General features: G+C 36.7%; 1 protein-coding gene across 2 annotated transcripts in view; it reads left to right on the plus strand.

Annotated features, from left to right (window-relative positions):
* Positions 1 to 14,021, plus strand: part of LOC113513186 (uncharacterized) — a 130,347-nt gene that overhangs the window by 15,344 nt on the left and 100,982 nt on the right. The window lies entirely within an intron of this gene.

Consider the following 14,021-nt stretch of genomic DNA (forward strand, 5'->3'; position numbering starts at 1 on the left):
ATTGTTAACAAATTTTATTGGTATATAAAATTACTACGAGTATTCTGAATTCAAAAGTCAGTTCATACATAATAAAGTTTTAATAGTTCTGATTTTTTTTTTTAATCTGATACATGCTCGCACTAAAGTGAACTTTGTAAAATGTCATCAACTGTATAATCTTAAAACCAACAACTAATTATGAGAAGTGTCGCAAACTGTTTCGTTCATAAGTTTTATGTGCAAAAAATGCTCTTACATACAAAACTATTTTACATTTATGACGTAAATAAAATCCAATTCTTGTTATTCTTTTCTCCAAACTAAAATTTAGAACAAACTTTAGACTTTATTGCATAAATTTAAGTGAAAATTAGTTCAGAAAAAAATATCTATTTATTTATTTATTTCTTATTGCATTCCATAATATAATTTGTAGATAACATTTCAATTATGGACCCTGTTGGGCACAGCAAGTAGGAGAGAGGAGGACAACACTTTTTTCACTTTAGAAATAGTCTAAGGATCTGTTACAATATTGTCCAGTCATTGAAATTGTATCACGATAGGAACGTATTTTCTTATTATTATTATTCATTATTTAAGTATTGGTGTGTATCTATTCATATCGTAATTGTTATTAGTATTATATAGTAAGTCCCGGCATATAATAAATACTCCTTCCTTTCGCATGGATGTCGTAAGTGGCGACTAAGGGATCTTATAGTAGAAGAATGGACAGTGGCGTCCCTCTTAAAACATCACCAAAAGCCAAACTGCAGTTTCCAACCCACCTACCAAGCGTGGCAACTACTGGCAAAACCCCCAAGGGGAGGCTTATGTTCAGCAGTGGACAGTTAAAGGCTGATATCACGATGATGATGAATAGGTACCAAGCAGATAACCAGTACTGGCAGTGTCTTCTGGAATACCTATGATTTTATTATTAAATCAGACGTTAACTGTTCAATGCTGAACATAGGCCTATAGGAACATAGGCCAGGTAGTTACCACGCTTGGCAGGCGGGTTGGCAACCGCAGTTTGACTTTGATCATGTTTTAAGAGAGACGCTACTGGTCATCTCTCGACCATTAAGTTCCCTTAATCGCCTCTTACTTACTTTTTTTTTGAAACCTAACGTATGTTTACCATTTACATGCATTTGACCTTTGAAAATCGTTTAAGCAGTGTTATATTTCGTAAATAGTTTTGAAAACTACAAATCTGCTATTACTATTTGATGGTTTTTTTTTTCAATGGATAATAATGAAATGGTAACCCCACCTGCGCTAACAGTATAAGCTGGTGGGGCACCAGTGAGGGATGATACGTGAGATTAAAGGACAGGTCAATTAGCCCACCGTGATGGATACACCTCTTTTTTTAACTTCTGGAAAATGCTTTATGAAGACCCATACACCTTGTGGGAGGTGAATGGGTACTGTGGGAATCCCCCCGTAAGGTGGGAGTGTACCCACCAAAAACCAGACGATATACCCTCGAGGTGCTATATGTCGGAGACATGGGTTCGCTTTCGCACTCACCACATCTCCGACGGCAGCGACCTGCCCCCTGATGGTAAGAGCAGGTCTCCTCTCTCAAGATAGGGTGGCTGGCGTGCTCACCCTACCACTCGGGGGATGCGCCGGTATGTGATGAATACACCTGCAATTCAGCACGATGGTTTCCAGGAGGAGACCACGTGGTGGTCGGCCTGATAGGGTATATTGCTAGTAATGAGAATGAGAGTCCGCATATATATATATATATATATACACATACATACATATATATATATATATATATATATATGTGTATATACATACATACATACATACATATATATATATATATATATATATATATATATATATATATATATATATATATATATATATATGTATCTATCTATGTATGTATGTTCTTATTTGTGTGCTGTAAGTAATACGATTATATATCTATTTATCTAATCTAATATGTATTTTAGTAAACCAACTGTGAACGGTATTTTTTTTTAAATATCAGTGTTGCAATAATTTACATATTTTTATATGTTTCTATCGATTCATAGGGATGTAAATATTAATTACAAAGCAAAATATCTTGCTCAAACTCAAAGTTTTAATTAAATGAATGCACAATCCAATTGCATACGGAATGTTAATAAGGTAAAGGTAAGGCGTTTGTCCCATTGATAGCGATTATACCGATAATATCTTTAATGGATGAAAATAGAATTTTACCTTCACTTGTGCCATTTATTTTTAATGGCGGTTTATCAGTAATGTATGATACTGTATGAAGATGAAGCCTAGTGTGATGAATTTGGCAATAATTAACTACGATGGATTCCAAAAGAGACTGCGTGGAGATCGACTTAGAAGAGCATATCTTAAACAATAAGTTTGTTGGCCCTCACTTAAGAAACCCTCTCTTTAAATGTTTTAGTATGCTTATATGTATACAATTATATAATTTTATCACTTTGGAAGTGTCTAATTATGTATTAAACGGACATTATATTTTCTAAATAACCGTAGTATTAAAAAATACAGCACACAAATGTGAGAGAAATAGTCTTGTCACGTTTCTGTACCTTACGCAATAGAATGATTTTCGGAATACCTATGAGAACAGACAAACCTGTTTAAATTCTTTTTAATAAGCAAATGTAAATCTTCTCTATGTGATGATATAAATTATTGAAATACACACAAAAATATAATACTTACCAGACTTGATATCCTTCAACAATGTCAGCGTATGAGAATCACGATGCACATTGATGGATAATCGACGACCAACCGCCTAAATATTTTATATTTTTATTGCTTTATAAAAAGTATAACCCTATAAATTTTATCTCAAAATTTGTATAGCAATGAGGCCTCACAGATACAGTATAATACATAATCATCTTTGAAAATATATGTTTTTTCATATGAGCTCTTTTCTTGACGATAAATTTAAAAAATATATTCATAACTATATGTCTGTAAATTGAAAAGTAAAATCGCTCATTAGCGCTTATCGGTGCCCGCTAATAGTCGTTAGTCATACAGAAGCCTCTACCCGCCATACTAGTCGAAGCACTATGAGAACACGAGAAATACTATATTGCAAAATGTCGACGACCTCGCGACGTCAATCATGGTGTCGTGCCTATTTCTATGCAATATTAGACTTTTTGTTGATTTGAATATCCCTGTTCAGTATTTGTACCATTATTTTTTTATTAGACTGAATATGCTTCCCATTGGTACAAGTGTCTAATAAATTTGCTTTAAAAAAGTCTATGATTCTATTATGAAGAAACTGTGAAAGAAATGCATCATTCCTGAGTCCTCAGGAATGGTAACGCATGGAGAGTATCATGGGCGAAACAGTAAACTCTGTTATGTCCATGGTACTGCTCATCTCTATAGGCGACGGTTACCACTTTCCATCAGGTGGGCCGGCAGCTTGTTATCCTTTCTATGTTGTATAAAAAGAAATCATAGATAACCCACAATTACTCGTTTTGTATCTATATATATATATATATATATATATATATATATATATATATATATATATATATATATATATATATATATATATATATATATATATATATATATATATTTTTTTTTTTTTAATGTAAATGGAATGGTCGTCCCGTCTGCGCTATCGGGATACACCGACGAGGCACCAGTGGAAGATGATAGGTGAGAATGAATGCAGGTCAGTCGGCCCACCATAATGAATTCGACAAGAATTAACTATGATGATTGATATGATATATATGATAACTGGCCTGTTTTCATTCTCATCTATCACCCTTCACTGGTGCTCCGCCAGCGTATCCCGTTAGCGCAGGCGGGGTTACCATACCATTTTCACCCACCAAAAAAAAAATCGGCAGTACATACTACACAATAAAGTCTAGTACCAAGCTAAGCAGAGCTTGCATTAATAGGTACTACAACAGCGCAGAAAACACTCAGACCAATACAAACATACGATAACAAACGTATTTTGCCGGAATCGAACCCGCGACCGACGGACGATATGGCGGTACATTAAACCGGTATGTCACCAAGGTCATCCGTGTTTATGTCTACTCGATAATAATTCGATTTCCTTATTGTTTTTAAATCGAATACATATACAACAATTCTAATTGTCGCTTCCGCACTTCGTAGAATAGATTGGACCTGTCTATAGCCGGATGCAATGCTTTCTAAGCTCCTACGAAATGATGTTTACCATTACAAACACCATGACGAAATTAACGGGCAAACAAACTTTTCACAATTTCAAGAGAAGTGGAGCATGGCACGTCGACTGCGCATATAGTCGATTAACACTCCTAATACACACACATACAAGCTTCATAGTGGTGAACAAGATTCTAATAAGCTTTTATTTAACTTGTGTGTAAGCCGTGTGGTCTTAGTATAGAATGGGCTACCCCTTCCTTTCCCATGGGTGTCGTAAAAGGCGACTAAAGGACGAATAAACGAGAGATAGGCAGAAGGGTCCCTCTTAAAACATCACCAAAGGCTAACTGCAGTTGCCAACCTTGCCTGCCAAGCGCGGCAACTACTGGCAAAGCCCCCCAATAAGGGGAAGCCTATGTTCAGCAGTGGACAGTCAACAACTGGTGTGATGATGATGATCAAATCTGAAATGAAACTTAAAATGGCAGGAGAAAGAAGGGATCATTAGTAATGGAGTTTAGCAACCCCATTGCTAGCGAAATACAAGATCGACCTCCACAGGGTTCTCCCTCATGATGAATCATGATTGTTTTAGTGTTGAATTTGTCACGATAGCCCCAAATAACTTGCTTCTTCCTCACCTATCAACCCTCACTGGTATCCCGCTGGTGTATACCGATAGCGTAGACGGGATCACCATTCCATTATCATTACCATTGAAAGAAAACTTCAGGTTTCTTGAGAAAACCACATGAAGGTCAACCATAGACGGTATTACCAATAATCCCTTTTCCCCAGCAATTGAGGTCAGGTAGGTTAAGGCAGTTCACAGACAGTCTTATGCTCTATTCTATCTACAGAGGTGCCGTAAAGTGTGTGAAGCGCCTACAGTGAGGTACGAAGGTTCCACGAAGGTTACATTTGAAACCTACTTGTTTTGTAGGTGTACATATACTAAGATTTAAATATATATACACCTTTGCTACTAATTGCAAACTATGCTCACTACATTACTACTACGGTACTCAAACGGTGGAAGCACGAGAAATATTTTGTTTTCCTAGGAAATTCCAAATAATGGAGCGATGAGTCATCCTTGTTAGCTGTAATCCCTATCAGGTCGACCTCCACGCAGTTTCTCCTTGAATGAACCTATTACGGTTATCATATCAGCTGTTAATTGGCCACTACTAAACATAGGACTCCACCTATTACAGGGTTTTGCCAGTAGTTGCCACGTTTGGCAAGAGGATTGGCAACCGCAGTTAGTTTTTGGTGATGTTAAAAGGGAGACGTTGCTTCCTAACCCTCGATCATTAAATTCCCTTAGTCATCTCTTATAATACCCACGGGAAGGGAAGGGGCGGCCCATTCTATGTCGGAACCACATGGAAATCATGGTTAATTACTTAGTAAATTAACTATGATAGGTCAACTAACATGCTTTTAATCTTCGCCTATCATCCCTCACTGACGCCCCGCCAGCAGTTATCGACAGCACAGCTAAGGTTATCATTCCAAAAAAATCCTTTCTCTTAGGAGGGAGACGAGAAAGATACTTTAATAATGGGAGAAAGGGATTGTTAGTAATGGAGACTGAGAATCCCATTGCTAGGAATATACCCAACCAGGTCGACCTCCTCCGGCGGTTCTCCCTGGAAACTATCATGGTAAATTCCTGATGAATTCATGATGGGCTAACTGGCCTGTTTTCATTCTCATCTATCACCCTTCACTAGTGCTCCGCCAGCGTATCCCGTTAGCGCAGGCGGGAATACCATACCATTTTCACCCAACAAAAAAAAACACTTTTAGTAATGGAAAGATTAATCATTACTGTTAGCAATAGTTCCTCTCAGGTCGACCTCCACGTAGTTCCTCCCTAAAAGAAACTATTATAGTTAAACTACTAATAATTTCCCCACGATATGACAACTGGCCTTCTTACATCTTCACCTATCATCCCTCACTGGTGCACCGCTAACGTATACCAAAAACACAGGCAGGGTTACCATTCTTTTACTATTCATAGAAAAATACATGATATACCTAAAATTACAAATAATAACAATGATAGATATAAACATTTAGTCATATAAAGACGCTATATGCGTATACACAGCACGTGGTCGTGTTTCGTTAACTCACGAATCAGAGCGCGTCGGCCCCGTCGCATAACGTGACTTGCCTTGAACGTCCGTAGGTACCTGCTGACTTGTCGACAACTACCTTACTAAATATTATTCTTAGGGGGGAAAGGGATTTTAGTGATGGAGACAGAATCCCATTGCTAGCAATATCCTCAACCAGGTCGACGTCCTCACGGTTCTCCCTCGAATCTGCCATGGTTAATTCCTGATGAATACATAATGATGGGCTAACTGGCCTGTTTTCATTCTCATCTATCACCCTTCACTGGTGCTCCGCCAGCGTATCCCGTTAGCGCAGGCGGGGTTACTATTCCATTTTCACCCATCAAAAAAAAAATAGGGACCCTGCTGCTCATCCCTCGTTTTCCCGTAGTCGCTTCTTTCCACACTCACGGGAAAGTAAAGGGTGATCCATTATATGCTGGAACAACATGGCAACTGCATTAAGGGATGACAATTGCACCCTGTATAATAATATAAATCTATAAAGTACATATTGTACCTTTTTTTTATAGAACTTAGAATGGCAAACAAGCTGACGGCCCACCTGATGGAAAGTGGTAACCGTCGCCTATAGACATGAGCAGTACCATGGACATAACAGAGTATACTGTTTCGCCCATGATACCCCCCATGCGTTGCCATTCCTGAGGACTCAGGTGTTATTTCTCTGTATCCAGTAAATTCACGCCATATCTCACTCTCCAAACCGAAACACAGCCATGCAAACACAACTGCTTCACGGTTGAAACACGAATGGAACAGAGGTACCCAAGAATACCTAGAATAAAACATAACTATATGTCAAATAATTCTCATAAATAGGTCATTAATATATTACTAGCTTTTACCCGTGAATTCGTCCGTGTGACCGGGATATGTTAATTGACTTGAACAAAAACTTGCCTATAATCTTCCCCGTCCCATATAGTAAGTACGTGTTTAGCAAATTTCATAATGATTGGTTTAGTTTAGTCGTTAAGGTGATATAACTTACACATAAACAAACTCACTTTCACATTTATAATATTATTAAGGTTTAATTAATAACTTACTTCGTTCTGTTTGTGTATAATTTATTTCTGATTTTTTTTTGTAACTTAAGTACAAAATTAACTAAGTACTTTACTTAGTAAATTTCTCTTGACCGTAATACCAATTTCAATGATAACAACATTAATATAACCACAGAAAAAGAAAACGACCTGAAAATCCGGTCCAAACTTTAGACATCGTTTGTAAAAAAGATCCCAAATGTTCATAAACGAATTCACGAATTCAAAAACTCCTTACAATGCATGATGGAATAAAACGGTTAAACAGCTTGACGCTTGACATACCACCTAACTGAGTAGCGACTGTTTCAGCCAAGAAAAAGACAGTAAAGAATCAAAGAGCCTATTTCAGGAACAACTTGAAGAACGTTAAAGGAAATACAAGAGTATGATTTACACTGTGGATCAAAAATAAGTATAACTTAATTATTCACCGACACCGAACAAGCGATTATATGTCTAATGTTCTACTCGATAAAGCATATAATTTTATCTTATCAGAATAAAGTAACAATATATCTATCTACGAATTGACGTCACTCGGCGCCGACAGATGGCGCTAGTGGGTGCGCGAGCATGCGTCACTCATTAGTGATTGATTGTTCGACATTTTGTTGACCTTTTTATATGCAGTTTTAACTTAGTCATTAATTTAAAAGATGTACCTAGTTTAAATTCAATGGCTTTAACATTTAAATATGTTTACGTAGGTATAGAATGATGGGTTTCCGTAGGTGGATAGACTATAAAAATACATGAACAATTATTAACTGTATGGGCCATAATACAAAAAGTGTTAAACGTGACATAAAAATAATTGTCTTAAGCAATTGTTAAATAAAAAAAAATACATGGCAATTTTATTAACTTTTTATTCCCAACACGACAATAACAGAAATTACTTGACAAGATTTATGATTTTATCATTATTGTTATTGGAAACAAAGGGTTTAAAATAACATTGCAGGTTTGCTACTTTCTTGGTATAAAAAAAAAATATGTATAAAAATGCAGTGTTGCCATATCGTCCTGGCATAAAATGAGCCATCACTCCCTGTCTTGTGAGTGTCGTAAGAGGCGACTAAGAGAACTGGGGATGAGCAGCAGCGTCTTTAAATATCATCAAAAGCTAACTACGGTTACCGACTGGCCTGCCAAACGTGGCAACTATTAGCAAAATCTTTCCAATTGTAAACTGCCATAAGGAAGAGTCCCGTTCCTTCTGGAAATCTATAAGAGAGGTCTATGCTCAACAGTGGACAAATAACGGCTAAAGCGATGGCATAAATAAAAAAACTGTTTCATTTTTTTTTATTCTATGTTAAATCAGCTTATACAAGGTCTCCTAATTCTAATAAGGCCATTTAAATTGTATCCATTTTCTTAACCAGTTTTTTGACAGTAAAACTTTATTAAGTAGGTATTAGTAAATCAACAACTAAATTGTCGTAAGAAAACCAGCTTTTATTTCAAATTCAAGTACAACATTTATCACATGCCTTTTCGTAATGCATAAGTAGGTATAGAATGCAGTTTGCATCAAGGGTATCAAGTTGCAGCGAGCTTACAAACGAGGCGAAGTCAGATGGCCCAGTTAGTTTAGAATTAGCCGTTATGGTTTAAAGATTACATACTTATATGGAAATGTGTAATGTTTGTGAAATACCGTTTTTTGCAATAAAATACAAGTATATCATTTTAAAATAAACTTTTTGCTAGGAAATATTAATATTATATTTTACGAGAAAATAATTAAGTAAAAATCTATTTATAATTTAACTAATACAATAAAATAAATACAAAAGCTTATAAATAAATTAAAAAATATATATAAAATTGAGCAAAACCTGTTATTTTGATTTAAAAACTGAACTATTGAATCGGTTCTGATAGAATTTCTATGTAACCTATATTTAAGTATATTCTTTCAGATAAAATCGAAATTTTCAAAGCGATTTGTAACTGACGGAGATATGAGGTAACAAACATAAAACAAAATTACAACCGAAATGAGAACATGCTTCTTTTTGAAGTCAGTTAAAAAAAAATATAATCTATACGTATATGTCGAATGTCAATACATAAAAAAAAACGAATAAACTGTAGACTGTTTGATTGGACAAACGCCTGATCATTATCAATAAGTACGACTAGTAAACTATTGCTATTATATAATTTTAGGCGTTAATACATTATTGGAAGCATTAAAGTAATAGCAGTTACTACTCTTTTCATAAAAAATAACGTCATAGAAAGCATATATTCGCTATTATTAAAATGCTCATATAATTAAAATATTAACAACCTTAATGGTGTAACCATTTGACACACTACGCCATCTTCCAATGGTTTTTAACCATAGATTTTTTTATGAGTATAAATGAAATAGTGACCCCACTTGCATTATTTGTATATACTGGCAGCCTCAGTAAGAGATAATAGGTGAGAACAAAGTAGGTCAATTAGCTCATCGTGATGAGTTTAACAATTATAAACCACGATAGTTTCCAGGCAGAACCACATGGAGATCAAACTAATTGGATATACCATATTGTTAGTAACGAGGCAGTTGGACTTCATTACTAATACACTTTCCTCTCGCTTAGAAAGGATTACCGTTCTATTGTCATCTCATAAAAAAAAAAACAATTAACTGTACAATAAATTTCAATGTTTAACGAGTGTAAAATAACGTTGTGTAACATTATTTATATTCTAATGAGACGTTAAACATTATTTTCGCCGGGAAAGTGGCCCGTCATAGACAATAGACAAAATGATAAAGATGTAATCCTGTCAACTGTCAGATTTGACATATTCACTTGTTTCCTTTGCTTGTGCTATGAGAGATGATATTGAAAACACAACTCTAACACTTTGACGAAAAGGTGCATCATATTTGATCTCAACTTTAAAACTAGTGTTGTTCGCACGACAGGTATTTCGGTCGTAAGGTTGTGAGAAAGGTGACAGCTTATGTAATGGAAAGATTGGTGGTACAATATCATAGAAAATAGTGATTAATTTTAATTTTCTTTTTAGTATCAACCACAACGAAGTTAATTCGATTTTTATTTAATAACATATTCTATTGATGAAGTACATAATTCTATTTGTAGTAATTATTTATAAAGTTATATTATTTTATAGTTTGTAAATTCAAAATTAAACCATCGTTGTGGATTGTATAATACTAGCTTTTGCCCGCGACTTCGTCTGCGTGACCGAGATATGTTCACTGAACGGGATAAAAATAGTCTATAAAGCTTTTTCCATTCCAGATATGATAAATGTAAACCAAATTTCACGGTAATTGGTTAAGCTGTTAAAGCGCTAACCAGTGATGAACAGACAAACAAACCCACTTTCACTTTTATAATATTAGTAAGGATTATGGTAAGGTACGCTTGTTGGCTATCTGCACGGCAAATATTGTAGTGTATAATTTTAATTGAGTTTGGCTTTCTTTATAGTTTAATTCACATAGAAATGATACGACTCACTTAGAAAAAAAAAAAACTATTGATAGAATCATTATGCTTGTGAATCTAGATAAGATACCGTCGAACCGCTTATGTTCCGCTTTTCGCTTTTTACTTATCCCACACGACAATTAAACGCCGCATATTGTCACGTTCAGTTAGGACAAGTCATAAAAATGATTTCTCTTTTTAGTAACATAACACGTGACTAATTTGTCCAGTTCCAAAAATTATTATAATTTTATTATGTCATCACACCATACACAAATAATTTATTGTAATTTAATATTAAAAGATTTAGGAGACTTTGTACAAGAGTTGTTTGGTTTAGTACGTCTGTCCATTTTTATTACTGCCTTAAAGCAATTTTTTTTTAATGGGTGACAATGGAATGGTAACCCCACCCGCGCTATCGGTATACACCGGCGGGGCACCAGTAAAGGATGATAGGTGAGGATGAAGCAGGTCAGTTAGCCCATTGTGACGAATTCAACGAAAATTGTTCACAATGGTTTCCTGGAAAAACCACGTAGACCTAATATGCCCATATTGCTAGCAATGGGGCTGTCAAACTCCATTACTAACAATCCCTTTCCCTCTAAAAGCAATTGTGTTTGCATGGTCATGTTTCGGTTTAAAACTTAGGTTATTGCAATGAAATTACAGGGTACAGAGGCATAACTTTAGAGACAGAAGGGAGGGAATATTAGTAATGCGGACTACTAGTCCCATTGCTAGCAATATGCCCTGTTAGGTCGACCTCCACGTAGTTTCCCCTGAAAACCATCGTGGCTAATTCTTGTTAAATTCGTTACGATGGGTCAAATGATCTGCTTCATCCTCACCTATCATCCCTCACTGGTACCCCTCCAGCACATACCGTTAGCGTAGGCGGGATATCCATTCCACTATCATCCATTAAAAAAACCTTAGAGACGAGACGACAAATGACCTTAGTCTTCAAAATGGCAACGCATGATGGGTATCATGTGCGCACAGTATAGGTACCTAGGGGAAAGGGATTGTTAGTAATAGGAGGTTTAGTCCCCATCGCTATCAATATACCTTATCAGGCCGACCTTCACACGATTCCCCCTGGAAACCATCGTGACTAATTTATCGTTGAATTCGTCACGATGGGCTAACTGACCTACTTCATCCTCACCTATCATTCCTCACTGGTGACCGGCCAGTGTATACCGATAGCGCAGGCAGGGTTACCATTCAATTATCATACATAAAAAAACTTTAATAACCTTGATGCGTTCACAGTGCGCCGGCGCCGGTCACAAATAGCACAGAACCGTGGACTACTATAACAAAAACGGCGAAAGTGGTTTTCACTTACAAATAATAACAATCTAATTATACTTAATTTTTTTTTATAAACAGCTAAAACGAAAACAATGCTATTTAGAGTGGAAACCGAATTTACGCGGATCTCTAACGCATTATCTTTCCATTAGACAGCCGGTGCTCACTTTAATATATTATTCATCATAGATTATCAAGTTTTTTTTTTTTGGTGGATGAAAATGGTATGGTAACCCCGCCTGCGCTGACGGGATACGCTGGCGGAGCACCAGTGGAGGGTGATAGATGGGAATGAAAACAGGTCATTTAGCCCATCGTGATGAATTCATCAGGAATTAACCATGATAGTTTCCAGGGGGAACCGCGAGGAGGTCGACCTGGTTGGGTATATTGCTAGCAATGGGATTTTTAGTCTCCATTACTAACAATCACTTTCCCCCCCATAACGTGGAAACCGTATTTACGCGGATTTCTAACGTATAATCTTTCCATTGGACAGCCGGTGCTCACTTTAATATATTATTTATCATCCATTATCAAGATTAAATTTCATCTGACACGCTTGGGTATGTTTTTTTTTATGGATGAAAATGGAAGTGACCCTTCTAAGTTATTTGTTTACTCTGGCAGAGTATATATAAGAGATGAAAAAAAAAGAAGTTAGATCAGATGGCCTATCGCAGATGGACAAATTCATTAGGATTTTTTCAATGTATGACAAGGCTAAAATCGCCCGCGTTACCGGTATGTAACGGGAAGGCCCTAGTGAGGGATGATAAGTGAGGATGCAATACGTCAGTTAGCCCATCGTTATGAATTTTTTTTTATATACAACTTAGAATGACAAACAAGCTGACGGTCCTTCTGATGGAAAGTGATAACCGTCGCCTATAGACATGAGCAGTACCGTGGACATAACAGAGTATACTGTTTCGCCCATGATACCCCCCATGCGTTACCATTCCTGAGGACTCAGGTGTTATTCCTCTGTACCCAGTAAATTCACGCCATATTGTGAAACGCCCACCCTTCAAACCGACATCATGCAATACAGCCATGCAAACACAAATGCTATTAATCTCCATTACTAACAAACTCTTCTCCCCTCAGTCGACCTAGTTGGGTATATTGCTAGCAATGGGGCCCTTAATCTCCAAATCATCCACCACGCTTGGCCTATAAATCGGTAACCACAGTTGGACCTTAGAAATGTTTTAAGTGGAACGCTGCTGCCCATCAAGCGACCTTTAGCTTCTCTTAATCGCCTTTACGACATCCATGGGAAAAGAAGTGGTAGCTCATTCTATGTGAGAAACACACAGGAACCTTTGTATCTTACTTCCAGATAATCTTGTTAAAGCATGTTCAGACGTTTGTTTTTCTATAGAAAAACAAACGTCTGAACATGTATGTAGGTATAGACCTAACTGCGGTTGGTAAATCGCCTGCCAAGCGTGGCAACTCCTTCCTAATGCTCCTCAAATATTGCGTCTAAACTGCGCCCACCATGTACCCTCTTGTCACCTCTTGTCTTGTATTCCGTCACCCGTATCCAATAGCGAGGACGGGATGCCTTTAATACTGTACCGCAGGGGGGAAAGGGATTGTTAGTAATGGAGACAGAATCCCATTGCTAGCAATATACCCAACCAGGTCGACATCCTCGCGGTTCCCCCTGGAAACTATCATGGTTTATTCCTAATGAATTCATCATGATGGGCTAACTGGCCTGTATTCATTCTCATCGATCACCCTTCACTGGTGCTCCGCCAGCGTATCCCGTTAGCGCAGACGGGGTTACCATACCATTTTCACCCATCAAAAAAAAAAAACTACTG

The sequence above is a fragment of the Galleria mellonella genome, unplaced genomic scaffold (assembly GCF_026898425.1).
Source record: "Galleria mellonella isolate WM207_F2 unplaced genomic scaffold, CSIRO_AGI_GalMel_v1 utg54, whole genome shotgun sequence".
Classification (NCBI taxonomy): domain Eukaryota; kingdom Metazoa; phylum Arthropoda; class Insecta; order Lepidoptera; family Pyralidae; genus Galleria; species Galleria mellonella.